The sequence below is a fragment of the Macrotis lagotis genome, chromosome 4 (assembly GCF_037893015.1).
Source record: "Macrotis lagotis isolate mMagLag1 chromosome 4, bilby.v1.9.chrom.fasta, whole genome shotgun sequence".
Taxonomy (NCBI): Eukaryota; Metazoa; Chordata; class Mammalia; order Peramelemorphia; family Peramelidae; genus Macrotis; species Macrotis lagotis.
In genome coordinates, this window is record NC_133661.1 from 102,087,354 (window position 1) to 102,102,377 (window position 15,024).

At 32.2% G+C, this 15,024-nt stretch overlaps 1 protein-coding gene and 1 long non-coding RNA gene across 10 annotated transcripts in view; one reads left to right on the forward strand and one right to left on the reverse strand.

Moving 5' to 3' along the window:
• Positions 1 to 15,024, reverse strand: part of VTI1A (vesicle transport through interaction with t-SNAREs 1A) — a 406,811-nt gene that overhangs the window by 303,907 nt on the left and 87,880 nt on the right. The window lies entirely within an intron of this gene.
• The window catches only part of LOC141521282 (uncharacterized), a 143,870-nt gene that overhangs the window by 115,597 nt on the left and 13,249 nt on the right, over positions 1 to 15,024 (forward strand). The window lies entirely within an intron of this gene.

Genomic DNA, 15,024 nt, shown 5'->3' on the forward strand with positions numbered 1-15,024 from the left:
ATAGAAATGAATATGAGACTAAACAGTATGAATAAAGTTTCTTTGAAAACATTTTTGTTCTTTGGAAAGGCAGAAAGTCCTAAAAATATAAATATTAGTTAGGAAAATTCATTTTATCAACATAACTAATTTTTACATCATCATTATCATTAATCATTGGTAATCATTGATTGCTCAGTTTAGTGATTTTCACATTAGAAAGACCATGTATGGATGCCAAAATATGGTAAATTTAAATTAATGATATAAAGTCTGCTTTGATGGGCAACAGTATTAATTTTTATGTTTATAGAAACTATTCCTCTCTTGGTGAAACAAGAGCAATAATCACTTTTTTTATCCAACACTGATTACATGACAAATAATTAAAACCATGGCAGACATGTCAATAATAAGCATTTTATGTTTGCAATATTATGAGGTAGTATGTTGAAATATACTATAATGAAAAATTTTTCCCTAAATATCATTAGCTCATCTAAAAGTTCTCTAACAAACCCCAAATAAAATAAGTAGCTATGGCAATGAATTTTTTAGAAAGCACTTGCAAAGTATTTACTAGATATCAAGTACTTAGTTAATTGTTGAGGACACATATATACATGCATACATACATACATACATATATATACATATATATGTATACACACACACACACACAAGTAAAATCAATATTAGCCCTCAAGGAGTTTCTATTCTAATAGGGAGTGATGTGTACACAAGGTGAGGTTCTTTGGTCATAAAAGATGTAGGGATAATGAGTGGGACCCCAGGAGAGGAAAAAAACATTTCTGTATTACCTACTACAAGTCAACTATTGTGCTATGTACTTTTTTACAAGTATTATTTCATTGGGTTGGAAAAAACAACCTTTACAAAATAGGTGCTTATCATTATCCCCATTTTACAGTTAGGAAACTGAAGTAAATAGAAGTTATATGACTCATCTTGGGTCACACACCTAGTCTTGCTTTCAAGCCCACCACTCATTCCACTGAACCACAAGCTGCTTCTATACAAGAAAATACTGATACACTTACTCAGGATTCAACAATTTGGGGAGGGAGAAATGAGAAAAGTTATATGGACAGTGGTAAGGTGACTGGCAAGGATACTGCGAAGGTGACTGAAGTGAAGCCTATTCCCTGGAGGCCTCCTTGAAGCAGTCAGCAATCAGAAATCCTGTCCCCCATTTCCCCCAAGTTCCAGAGACTAAAAGTTTAAAACTCTCTGGATATGTATAATCTCAGACAGAGAGTTGAAGGTTGAACAAGATAGCTGACAAGGTCATCGAGAAAGATGTCTTATTTGTAGTTTTTATCATGCATAAACCTCCATCTAGATTGCCTCTTTCTCTGTTTCAAATTATAGTATAACAAGGTCAAAGTGATATCAAATCATTTGTGAGGTTTTAAAGTTTAAAAATCAAAGTCAAATATATGTAGAAGTATTATTCTGACAACTGTATTTCAGCAATAGATAATTTTGAGATATTTCAAGTAATACAAGGCTCGATGTTTCCATTGTAATATACAAAAGTGATGTGCAAGAGTCACTTCCTCATCAACACTTGACTTTTCAATGAAAATGTACAAATCTATTATTTACTTAAAATATTTTTAATTTATAAAATATATTATAGTACATTCATTATAGAAACCTTTGCATTTCATTGATAAAACTCAATCTCTTTTCAAGTAAGTCATTTCCATTTATCTTTTTAATTTTTTTTAGATATTTAAAAATTACTATTCCAGCAAAGAAGCTAAAAAAAAGTTTCTGTGAGTCATTTTTCCTATTTCTATAACTAAAAGAAGGAAAGCAAAATCAGGACAATTTCAAAATTGTTCCTGGTTTGTTAATTTTTTTATGAAAAACTTAGTAATATTAGCAATAATATTCATATCTCCATAACCCTGGAACAAACAAGGAGGAATATTTTGACATAAAAGATCTCTGGTGGAAATACTGAAGATATTTTTTAAAAGAAAAATGAAGAACAAAATGTTTAACATTTTCTAACTGTCATACTTTGCAAATTAACAAGCAGATACTGACTTTTATTTGAGGTCAATAACAGCATTTATTGATCTAAAAAGTTAATACCCACTAAGGTCAATATTAAATCTCCAGGCTCAACAAATCTAGATACTGACTTCCTATAACTGATAAATATTACTGTTCTAAAATGGGTACAATTTTCTTTGGAGATACTAGGAAATGGTTTCTGAAATGGAATTCTGATACAAAAATGATCCAAAGAAAAGAAAGTCAGGAGTTGAAATGTATAAAGAGAACTCTTTTATTCTCCTATATAAAACTGCATCTAGTAAAGTATTCAGATAAGTTTACCTTTGTACTCATTTACAGCAAATATTTTTCTTTTTTAGAAGTTCAGAATTATATAAATATTTAAATAAAAATTTAAAAATATTTAAAATCTCAATGTTGTTATAATTTTTTGCTTTTTGTAAAATCATTAACAGTGAATGAGAAGCAAAAAATAAATATTGTTTGACTAATATAAAATTAAGAAAAGGTAATGTAAAATAAATTTTAATGGACTAGGCAAATTTTTAATGTCCTTCTTTAACTTAATGAAAAAATTGAACATATTTCTTCCATTTTCCTTGTACTTAATGATAGGACTGAATATATTTCTTCCAGTTCTAAACTTGGGCAGGATCATTTTGGGGACTACAGTGTATTTAACTCCTATATACTATAACCAATGTGATCTGAGGAGAGGGCCTTGATATACATTAGTGATAAATAAAGGCTAAATTAATTTGAATTTTTTGATAATTTGGAGAGTAAAGGATTAAACTTTAATTCTACCTTTTTATGGCAAACACCTTAAAAAGAAAATTTTTAGTATAAACAAATCAAAATGGGAATGTTTAGTGTAAAAGAAAATTAAAATGAACAAAATACTTGTTTTAGCACTTTACAAACATTTTTTATATACAATTGATATGCTATTTACAGATAATTTTTGTATATTCATTAAGTAACCTATGGATTTCTCCATAGTACTTGTCATACCATACTGTAAAGTAATGCATAGTTCAGACTTCACTCAATTCATATAAATTAGAGTGAGAAGGAGTGAGTCAGTCAGTCATCCCAGCTTGGATCCTAGAGGTTCTGCACACATGCATTTGCTGGCTGATACTGACTGTCAATGCTTGGTTGAAAATGGACATCATGGAGGTCTCTCATCAAATCTATGAAAGATGACCCAACAACATCAACAAAAGATAGTGGGAGCAATACCGGGGGGTAAAATATGAAAATATCAACAACTGGGACCTGAATGTGCCCACTACTGGGGAGAGAAGAGGGGTCAGGATGAAGATTAATTTTTCACCCATTTTAGAAGTTTGTATCTGCTAAATCAACCCTACAGGCAATCCAATTAACATTCTGGCCTTCAGCAGTAGTGAAGATAAGAAAGTTAAGAGGAAAGTTAAGCTTTGTCTTTCGTGAATTCTAACACACACACACACACACACACACACACACACACACACACACACACACCCTTCAAATATAACCTTTCTGCCACATAGTGAAGCTAAATCTGCGTGTTCCTTTTCTCTCTCCTCACTTCTAGTCCCCTATTTGGCCCCCTCACCACAACATGCAAACATACATTTTATATGGTAGGTACAGGGTCAATATTTTCAAGTGGTTGGTGGTGAAAACCACTAACTGGTATGAATTTTTAAGCATTCTCTAGATCAAGATAAATGTTATACAAAAATGCTGAAGAGAAAGATACACTTCTACTTTGTTACCTGCTGATAATCTTACAGTGTTTAATTTGAGCAGAGTCCAGCGACTTAGGAAGGGCACGATAGAACTGTTACTTCTTGAGGTTTACAGTTAACAAAGGAGAGAATAGAAAGACTTACTTGTTCTTATGATGCTATGAATTTAAAGGATATACAGGAAGTCCAAGTAGGAAGAAAAATGAACCACTGTGCCTTGTACCCAGCAATAAAAATGAGGAAATTCATTGTAGTAAGAAATATTCACAGCTGGTAGGCAATGTCAATGAGGCAATAAGAAATTTGGTATATCTTTGTGCTTACCTTTAAGAGTCACAAAGCTAAAATATCTGTCTCTTTAAAATGAAGAACATTACAGTTTGTAAATCTTTTCTAGAATCTTAAAATGCTAATGCAGAAGGACTTTAAATTTCATCAAGTCCAGCTCCCTGAATCTACACATATGGAAACTGAGGTTCAGAGAATGACTTCCCAATATAATACAACCCAGTGTAACCCAAATTAGTAAGTATGGACATGGGGTCAATAGTCCTGATTCCTACTTTCATTCTTTTACTATGAGTACCCTGTACTTAATTATATGAAAATCTAGCATGTAACAAATTTAAAACTATCTAATGTGCTAAAACAAAAAAGTGAAATTGAACTGTGAAAACAATTTGATTATAGAAATTCTGAGAAAGCAAGGATCTAATTGGCCAAATGTCACAATGGTATAGCCAAATGTCACAAACACTGTACAGAATTAATGAAATATGGGGCAGCTAGGTAGCATAGCGGATAGAGCGCCAACTCTGGAGTCAGGAGGACCTGAGTTCAAATGTGACCACAGACACTTAATAACTGCCTAGTTGTGTGACATTGGGCAAGTCACTTAACCCCATTGCTTTAAATAAATAAATTAATGAATAAATAATTTTTAAAAGAGAATTAATAAAAAATACTAACTGATAATGTTAAACACAAGTTTAAATTCTAAAAGACAAGGCTGGAAAGCCAGCTTTGGAGTCAAAAAGAAATGAGTGTAAATCCTCCCTTGGAAAATACTGGATACATGACACTGGGTGTCACTTAACCTATCAATGAATGCCTCATACAGCTCTTAATGCTGAATGTTGTAGAACAGATGCACATGTACATTTATAGAGAAAATTTTACCCAGAATTCTTCAAACCAATGAAATTACAGATACAAATTTAAAAAATCAATATTAGACAAGGAAAACTATTTATTATTGAAGTTTGGAATAAGGGTAGAAAAATGTCATTTTAGAAAATTAATAAGTAACAATTATCTATTTGTCCACATTTCAAAAATTTATAATTTCATTCATGTGGGAGTATTCCCTTTACCAATGAAGATTCTAAGATTGAAACCAGGAATGAACTGTTTTCTTAATATGCTTCCATTTGTTTTAAAGTTTGTTAGCCTAAAAGAGGAGACAGCATTCCTTCACATATGTAAAAAAAGAAACATCAGTCTCTGAAAATATTCCATGACTGTTAGTGATTAAAGACCTATACATGTTAAATCCAGTATAAAGGTGGACTGGAAAACATAGAATTACAAACCAACCTGCTTACTCCTCCAACAGGGTGCATTCTTCAAAAGTCTATTTCCTTGTCTGGCTTTAGGGCAGTTTCATCCTTTATCTAAATAAATAGGTATTTGTTTAACTATGACTTGGAGTTTATGTCTCAAGATGCATAAGGGCAACACGATACTATACATGAAGGATGACCCACCATGACAGTCTCTTTGATACTGACTTTACTTGGAAAAACATATTCTTCAATAAAAAAATTATTTTTTAATGTTAACTTTGTTCTTCAGTGAAAACGAAAGAAAACATTGTTAGCCCAACAGGAAATATAGACTAAAGCTTCAAATGTAGAACACAAAAAAGCCATTTTAAAAGCTTATGCCAGTCAAGTTTCTCACTTGATGTAAGTTGTACACAAAAGTCTTAGTCCAATGTGAACACATGCTGTGAAAATTCTGTGGCACCCACCTCAGAAAACTCTATTAAATACATAAACACCTTCTAAAGGGAAAACTTCTTGGCACTAGAAGTCACACTCAAAGGAAAACTAAACCTGATTTAAAAAAAAAACTTAAAAAAATAAGGAAAGGTATATAAGTGCAGTGCAGCAAGGTCATAAGCTTAACAGTTCTTCCCTGTAATATCTGAAAGTAAATTGGCATTTTAGCTTTCTTCTCTTTGGTTGTCACTCTCAAGTTACAAAGATGCAACAGAATAAGAATGGTTTCAGGTGTGTCTTAAAAACCAACTGAAAACTGTTCAGACATTATTGAGTAAAGCATTTAAAAATGAGTATAATACCTTTTTAATAGATTAAAAATGAATTGTATGAATTCCCTTAGACCACCCAAGGAGAAGACTCTAAATGGGGTTTAAAGGAAGCTCTTTCCTTGCCATTATGACTCTCTCCAATCTCTCCAATAATTTGAGAGAGTGAATTTCAGCCATCTTGAAATTCTATAAGAGTTTTACCCCAAATGAGATTTCCCTCTGCTCATCAAAGGTAATACAGTTTTCAGATGTGAGAATTTAACAGAGTTGTAATTACAAACTTCAAACATAATAGCCCATAAAAAAGATTATTTTATAATTTGACCATGTATGACCAAATCATGGGGCATAGTCATGTAATTCCTAACACCTCAGAGGTTAGTGCAAAGGCATCTTTGCAATTTTCAAAGCCTGACCAAGCTTTTTATTTTTTTTATATTTCAAAATTATAATTGAAATTTTACTTTATTTTTCAATCACATGCAATGATAATTTTTCAACATTCATCCATTTATAAATTTATGAGTTCCATATTTTTCTACCACCCTCCCCACACCTAATAAAAGTTGTACATGCACAATCCTGTTTAATGTATTTCCATATTAGTCATGTTGTGAAAGAGTAATTATAACTAAGGGGAAAGGAAAAAAACCATGACAAAGGAAGGAAAAACATAAAAGAAGTTTTGAAAAAATGTGAACACAGTATGCATTCAGACTCTGTGTCCCCCCGACCCCAACTGGGGCATACCTCCATAGCAGGTATCTCAGAGTTGTCCTTGATCCCTGAACTTCTGAGAGGAGTCGCATCCATCATAATTGATCATCTCACGGTGTTGTTGTTAATGTGTACAATGTTCTCTCAGTTCTGCTCTCTTCACTCAGTATCAATTCATGTAATTCTTTCCATGATTCTCTAACATCTGACTACTCATGACTTACTTAGAGAACAGTATAATTCCATAGTATTCATGTACCATAACTTGTTCTGCCATTCCCCAAGTGAATGGCATCCCCTCAATTTCCAATTTTTTGCCACTACAAAAAAAAAACTGATATGAATATTTTTGAACATGTGAGACTTTTCCTGGATTTTATGATAGCTTTCAGATATAGGCTTAATATTGATATTGCTGGGTCAAACTGCTGGATATGATCAGTTTTATTACTCTTTGGGCATACTTTCTGATGCTCTCCAGAATAGCTGGATCAGTTCACAACTCCAACAATGCATTAATGTCCCAATTTTCCCAATCTCTTCAACATTGATCATTTTACTTTTTTGTCACCTTAGCTAATCTGATAGGTATGAGGAAGTACCTCATGGTTGCTTTAATTTTCATTTCTCTAATCAATAATGATTTGGACCATTTTTTCATATGACTATATATAGCTTTAATTTCGTCATCTAAAAACTGCCTGTTCATATTCTTTGACCATTTTTCAACTGGAGAATGACTTGCGATTCCAAAAATTTCATTCAGTTCTCTATATATTTTAGAAATGAGTCCTTTATCAGAAACATTAGCTATGAAATTTTTCCCCATCTTTATGTTTTCCTTCTAATGTTAGCTGGATTGATTTTAGCAGTGCAAAGTCTTTGTTCTCTTAATTGGTCTATGGCATTGCCCTTTATGTCTAAATCCTATATGCATTTTAACCTTATTTTGGTATGCAATGTGAGATGTGGATCTGTGCTTAGTTTCTGAGTTTTTATCCTTGAAGCTAATGTGTCTGAGTTTGTCAAACAATAGGTGGCTATACCATGATCAAGTTCTTTAAAAGAAGAAAAAGAAAAAAAAACAGCAAAATATATAAACTGTCTTGTTTTTTAACTTTTAGTGATGATTTTTATAGTAAAGATTATTGCCAAAATTTGAATCTTTAGTTCAAACAGAAAGTCTATAGCTCTTATTATAGCAAGAATATACAGTAAATGAATTCTTAAAATTTATTTGGCATCTTATACTTGGTGGAGTGAGTAAATACCTGTTAATCCTTGAACTATTGAATATGAGAAGCCTATACACTCAATTTCTTGGCAATGACAAATTCTATGGCTAGACCAAACAAATGAAATGGTAGAATATGAATATAACCAGCTCTAGAATAGGACTATATAACTGGGGGGGGGGGTGGATATCTTTCTCCATCCCCAACCAATAATACAAAACAATGTCATACAAATAGTAGACACTAAGTAAAATATTTCTTGAAATGTATTAAACAGAAATATAAAAGTGATAAAGTTGTCCATGAGTGACTTATCGAAGATTTGGTGAGAAGCAAACCATTCAACTGCTACAGAGTTTGACTGGCTCCACTTTCCATTGTAACCTTCCTCTATGGTCCCCTCTCAGAAAAAAAAAAAAAGGCAATGAAAGGAAAGAATTTTAGACCCAGTAGATAGATCTAAATTCAACTGATGATGGTTATGTTAATTGTTTCTGACACATGCAAAAATCAAGCTGAAGATCATGATCAATTGTGGTAAATATAGAATCAACTAGCTGATTTCAATGACTGATTTTCTTGTAAAGAAAAATGACATTGCCACTCAAACTACTGAAAACAACAATGTCCTTTTTAACCAACATTATTATGAAGTTAGCATAGTGCATTGTACAAGAAGATACTCAAAATATGAAATGATGATGGTGAAGATAAAGATAAAAATTAGAGGGAAGAAAAGGTAATGAGAAAATAGGAGATTCTGATGATGACAGAGAAGATTATCTTCATAGAGAAGATAAGACAAGTGAAAATATTTTGGGTTTGTTGGAAATTTTATTTCCATGTATATTTCTGAAATGAGTTTTACACAATCATAGTCCTGGAAAATGTCCAAAAACAGAGCATGAAGAATTTTATCCAGCATTATAATCATATGCTTTTGAAGACTGTAGACTCCATATGGCTCTCTATGAAAAGCCTAGGAAGAATGAATTACAATAGATTCACCAAGACTATGTGGCAGAGGTTAAAAAAAAAAGGAACTTATGCAAGTCCTGATATATTAAAATACATATTCAAAATTGTCAAAATTCTCAAAACACTAAATAACTTTAAATGATTTTTAAAAATTAAAGTATTAGCACTTTCTGATTTATTCTGAATTTGTCCTACTGCTGTTTTAATATTAATATAAGAATTTTTTAAAGATAGCTAAGATGAATAATGAACAGCTGTGCAGACAAATCATTGTTTCTCTCTCATCTTAATGAATACCACAATCTAAGATATATTCATTTTCAACTAGAAAAAACAACATATTCCATGTGTTACTCTGGATAATGATAGGAGGACAACTAAATGCAAATCATAATGAGATGACCATAAAAAGCAAAAATAACCTTCTGAAGAGACCGATTCTGTTTACTCAAATAGAAATGTTTTTAAAAGTAGGCATTTCCTATTATCTTCAAATTAGACAACTATATAGTCATATTGGAATTTTGAAATTGAACATAAATAACTTATTTTAAGAGTTACTCTTCATAGAAAAAGAAACGTGAAATTCAAGAAACACTCATTACAGAGATGGATGCCAAACTTAATTTACAATATGAAAGGTCCTAATGAAGTTTTAGTAGAAGACATTTTACTGTTGCTCAAAAGGAAAGATTGATATTGTTCTTGTTCAACTATCAGGTACTACTAAGAATGGGCTATGGTGATAGTTTGTGAGATTCTAAAACTGGATTCGAACTCATGAAGTCCCAAGATTCCAAGCCCAATGCTCTATCAACTGTGCCATCTAGATGACCATGTATACCATGAATCAGTTCAAATTAATTAAGATGAAATGAAAAGAAAAAAAAAGATCAAGAAGGAATCATTAAGGCTTTATATTTATTATGCATTGAATTAGCAAGGGTACCTCATTCCAGGATCTGAATGTGATTAAGAAAAGCAAAATGTTGAAGTCACCATAATTCATTTCTTTAGAAAGTGCCTCCACCAGTGTACATAGCTAACATCCAAGCTTCCTTATCATAACTCCATAACTGTGGTCCATATTTTTTCATAAATCTTCCAAAGAACTCACCCAATAAGCTATATATTGAGCTATGCTAGCATCACATGGTTATTCCAACTTGTTTTCTAACCATGTACAGGAATATGAATAGGAATGTGGAACAGTTCTTCCAATTCTTTATTAGTGTAACTAACCGAGACCACAAATCTAAAACAATAAGGAATTTCAGAAGCCATTTATTCCAACCCTATTCATTTTTCAAATGTGGTAACTGAGGCATAAAGAGGGACAAGTAACTTGTCCAAAGTGACAGAGAAAGGGAATATCAGAAGCCAGATCTGAAATCTGATTTTCTGATTCCAGAGCTGTTGAATGATGATGCCCCCAACTTTGAGATAATCTATGCAGGGAAAGGCATGTAGCCTAGTAGATAGGAAGTTGGCTATAAAATCAGAAAGATTTGAACTTAAGTCTGACCTCCTTGATGGTGCAAGAGAGGGGAGAAGGTGTTGATTTGCATTAATAGGAGTTTTCTCATCAGGAATTTCCCACACTAATAAAATCACTCCAGTCTCAATGCCTCAAGTTAAGCTTGCTAAAAAGATTTAAAAACTGTTATTGCTATATACTCTGATTCTTTTCCATTACTTCTTTACTCTGTGGAAGCAGAATGGGAACACAAAATAAGAGGGTCATTTTTATTTTTCTTTGGCTGATACGACAAAGCATTCATCATCTACTGACTAACCTACTAGTGTTGAGCTTTTCCCATCTTGGATAAGTCAACAAGCACTCCTTAGTTTGATGAATTCTTAGGGAGCAGACTCTATCTTGTCAAAAGAACCAAACTCAAAGGCTTTCTAGAAAAATAAAATCTACAATACAGGTGGCATGATCTTTGAGAGCATAGGTCACCTCTGTTGCCATAATGTGATACCAGAGTGGGTCTCTGAATAGGAAGTTAAGATGGACTTGTATTTAAAAGCAAAATTTTGAACATGTGACCACACTAAACTTCAAGTTGTTACATATCAACAGAGTCATAGATAAATGTGAGGACTGATCATACATTTCTAGCTTAATGTGCTGATTCAACAAATAAGGCTGACAAATCATCCTGAGCCAATGAACATTTATCATGTTTTTATATTCTTAAAGTGACTTAATAGGCTTTTCTGCATATTCAAGTTTTTAACTGTGTCTGAAATAAATTTTGTGCTTCCTTAGTCATCTTTAACTTCCTTAGTGCTTTGCTCATGAAATGTAAAAATATTCAATACCAACTATTCTTAGCCTTGATCTCCATCAATAAAGGATGTTTTCGTATGGAAAATAAAAATATTTATTATAGATATCCTGACTGCACTATAGTTGATTTCACATGCATTATTCATGATTTTGCTAATTCTAGATATACAATAATATATACACTGCCAGACAACTAACTATATTAAATTAGTTTCATTCTGATGGGACAGGTAGACCTGGAACAACTGCTTCATGCCCATTTGTTGTACTAAACATAGTGAAGAAGTATTTATTCTGGATTTTTGACTTGAGTTAAAGTTGTAAACATGACTGCAGTGGAGAAAGAAAATAATTCAGAGTTTTGAGGATAAAACAGTTGATCTCAAATGGTATAAGAATCTACACTGCTCAATGGTCATACCTGTCCACTGAAACAGAAAGGAACAGTGTCTTACTATTCAGAGGCACTGAGACAAGAATATCAGAAATGCCAAACTGCATTGAACCAAAGGTCTATTTATGTGGCATCTTTCACACATTCTTTTTCATAGTTACATGCTGAAATGTTTTGGGGAAATTCATGGTAGTAACCCTTCATGACATCAAGCTCAAAGTTGTCCAGCTTTCAGCACTTTAACTTAAAACTAGCTGATCTCCTTCAGATACTTCTGTTTATAGATTATAGTCTTCCATAAGATAGCTGGATGACTGACATCTCTTCCTCAAATATACATAAAATTCTTAAAAATAGGCCTAGTCTTTAAAATGGTATACTGGGATAATCAAAGAATCTTTCCTCATCTAAGTTTTAACTTTAAAAAGATGGGTATGTGCTGCTCTGCTTAATAAGCTGCCCATGATGGGATAATAGCTGGTTCATTTCTTGAGACACAAATAAAATATCACAATAAAATATCAAAAGATAGATGTCCCTGCCTTTGAAGACAAGTAACTTATTTTTATAAATGTCTTGTTTTTCTTGGATGTCAAACCAAGTTTTCAAAATGGTTTGGCTTTTTGATAACCTTTTTTGCTAATAATTTCAGAAAATTTTAGCAGAAAAGGAACAATTTTATTTAGATGACAAATGCACATACTTTGAAATCCAAATTTCAAACAATAAATGATAGCTCAAAATAGCAATTCTGAGAAGATTTAGCTACAAAGACACATTGGAGAAACTACTCATAATCATTATATATGTTTCTTTCCCAATACAGTGAAAAACTAAGTGATTCCCATTAAGTCTTGATGTAAATCATTCATTACCAAATTTATCTCAGATGGGAAAAAACAGTTACCCATTAATTCAAAATACTGGTAATACTAAAATACTAATAGCACTCAAAAATGTGGAAGCCCTTCTATATTATATCATTTATAGTCAATGAAAACTTCCATAAATAAAGTTATTTTATCTATTGTGATCATTATTTCCTACTTAGAAAAAAAGAAATAAATTTACATGGCAAAATTCTAGATCTTTACTTGATTCAGAATTGTCATTTGCTTGTAAACATTCATAATTAAGACAAACCATTGGACTTTAGGAAATCAGAATGGAAAAGTATCCAAAAATCAGTTTAAATTTTTAAAAAGCGAGAATAAAGTTTTCAAACCAAATCTATGAATTTCAAATGTTAAAATAAGTGTTTAAAATATTTCACTAGCTTTAATGTTATGATGACATCAGGAGTCAAATATAATAATATGCTATCAAAGATTTCTTCAAATGTTATGGAGAGATTTAGAGATGACCAAGTTTCTGTATTTCTGCCCTACTATTATACCACAGGGCTTAAAAGAACCAATTATTTTTGCATTCAAAATTTTTAAAAATAATTTGTTTTATATATATATCATTTCAAAATTATTCATAAAAAATTTGATGTAATCTAATTTTACCTCACAATCTAGGGAAATGGATGAAAGTGGTCATAACCATTTTGTAAATAAGGAAACATGCACAGAGTAGTTAAACAATTAATCTAAGGTCACACAGTTAACTAATGGTACAGCAAGACTTTTCTTATTTCTCTCAGCCTAGACTGTCTCTCACTATATGACATTCCTTCTAATTCTTACCCAATTTTTCATTTTCTCATACATCCCACTACTTTTAAAAAAATTCCAAGAATTTTCTTTGGGAATAATGCTTATTCACATTGATTCTTTATAAATAAATGTTTATCATTCATTTAAATTTTAAGTAATCAAGGTCCTGATGACTTGCCTATCAACTTCTCAATGGAGGAACTGGAGAAAATAGGAGAAGCAGTATATTGCTGACAGAATTCACCATTTTGACATTACTTCAAATACAATTAGTGATAAGGTTGTGGGGAGGCAGAATTAGTTCTTACCCTACTCCAAACCTCTGAGGGAAGAGTCCCAATCTGTGATGGCCTATAAGGCTCTCTGATGGAAACTACTGACAGAGACACTGAGAACACAGGACTGTGGAACAAAACTAATCTTATCTGAATAACGCTGGCTTGACTTCTGGCTAAGCAGTAACTATATCTTTGTCTGCCTTCCCTCCTGAGGGACTCTGCACACGGCCTTCATTTAGCCACTCTGCATGGCCAATACGTGGCTAACTTTATAACACCTCACTCTTTCAATTCAAAGTTATGCAAGGCAAAAGGACAGGAGGTTGCCCTGTAATTGATCTTTAATGAAACAGTCTAGTTGGTAGAGAAAGTTACATGACACTTTTTATGTTGGCAGAATGGTTATGATGATGATGTGGTTAAATTATTTTAGAATACTTGAAAATGGAGCATCCACGTAATCTAACTCAATCTAATGCAGATAGGTATGTTCAAAGGTATACTTAGTTTTTAAATTCCCTTGTCGATGTTCATGGGTAACAATGACAGTTATACTCTCTCAGAGAACTACTGAAACAATATGATCTTTTCTTTCCCTTCCTTTCTTTTCCAAATTTCAATTCGCCAATCATATCTCTAATAGAAAACCAAATTTTTACTCCAAGACAAAGATAAATACCCTAAACAAAAGTTGACTTCTAATGAATCAGTTCAACTACAAAAAGAAAACTAAATAACACTTCCACTACCCATTGAGGATAGACAGCCATAATATGAGCTGGACAGTAAAACTGAAAACCAGCTTCATAAAAGAGGGCTTTCATAGGTTACTGGTAGCAGGAAGAGATTAGCGCTTTTAACAGGTTGTTTACCACTGAAAATTTGTCAATATCAATTGTGTTCTTCTCACCCAGTTCTACAGAATTTTATATTTAAATCTAGTTAGAGAATTTAATGACACCAAAAGGCCTAGGTCCTTGTATGTTAAAAAAAAAAAAAAGTAAAATAAGCCAGGGAACAAAAGAAATCTTGCTTTGTAAAAGTTAAAAATAGCTATATGAATAGAAAACAAGGCAGTCATAAAAAGAACCATCTGACTGATAATGTCCTTAGAAAAAGATTGGCAAAAATAGTAGACCTCTAGCATTCAAAGTATAGCTAGAAAGGGTACAGCAATTCCTTCAAATTCTCAAACTACAACACTCATAAAGCCACTGCACAACTAAAACTAAAAAAAAAATTTTAAACCAATGGAAAGGTGAACAAAGCTGTATTCAGGAAAGACTTGGTGCATATTAACTAAAAATGAGTCAAGGATAATTTTTTGCTCTTTAAAATATAATAATAATTGCATGAA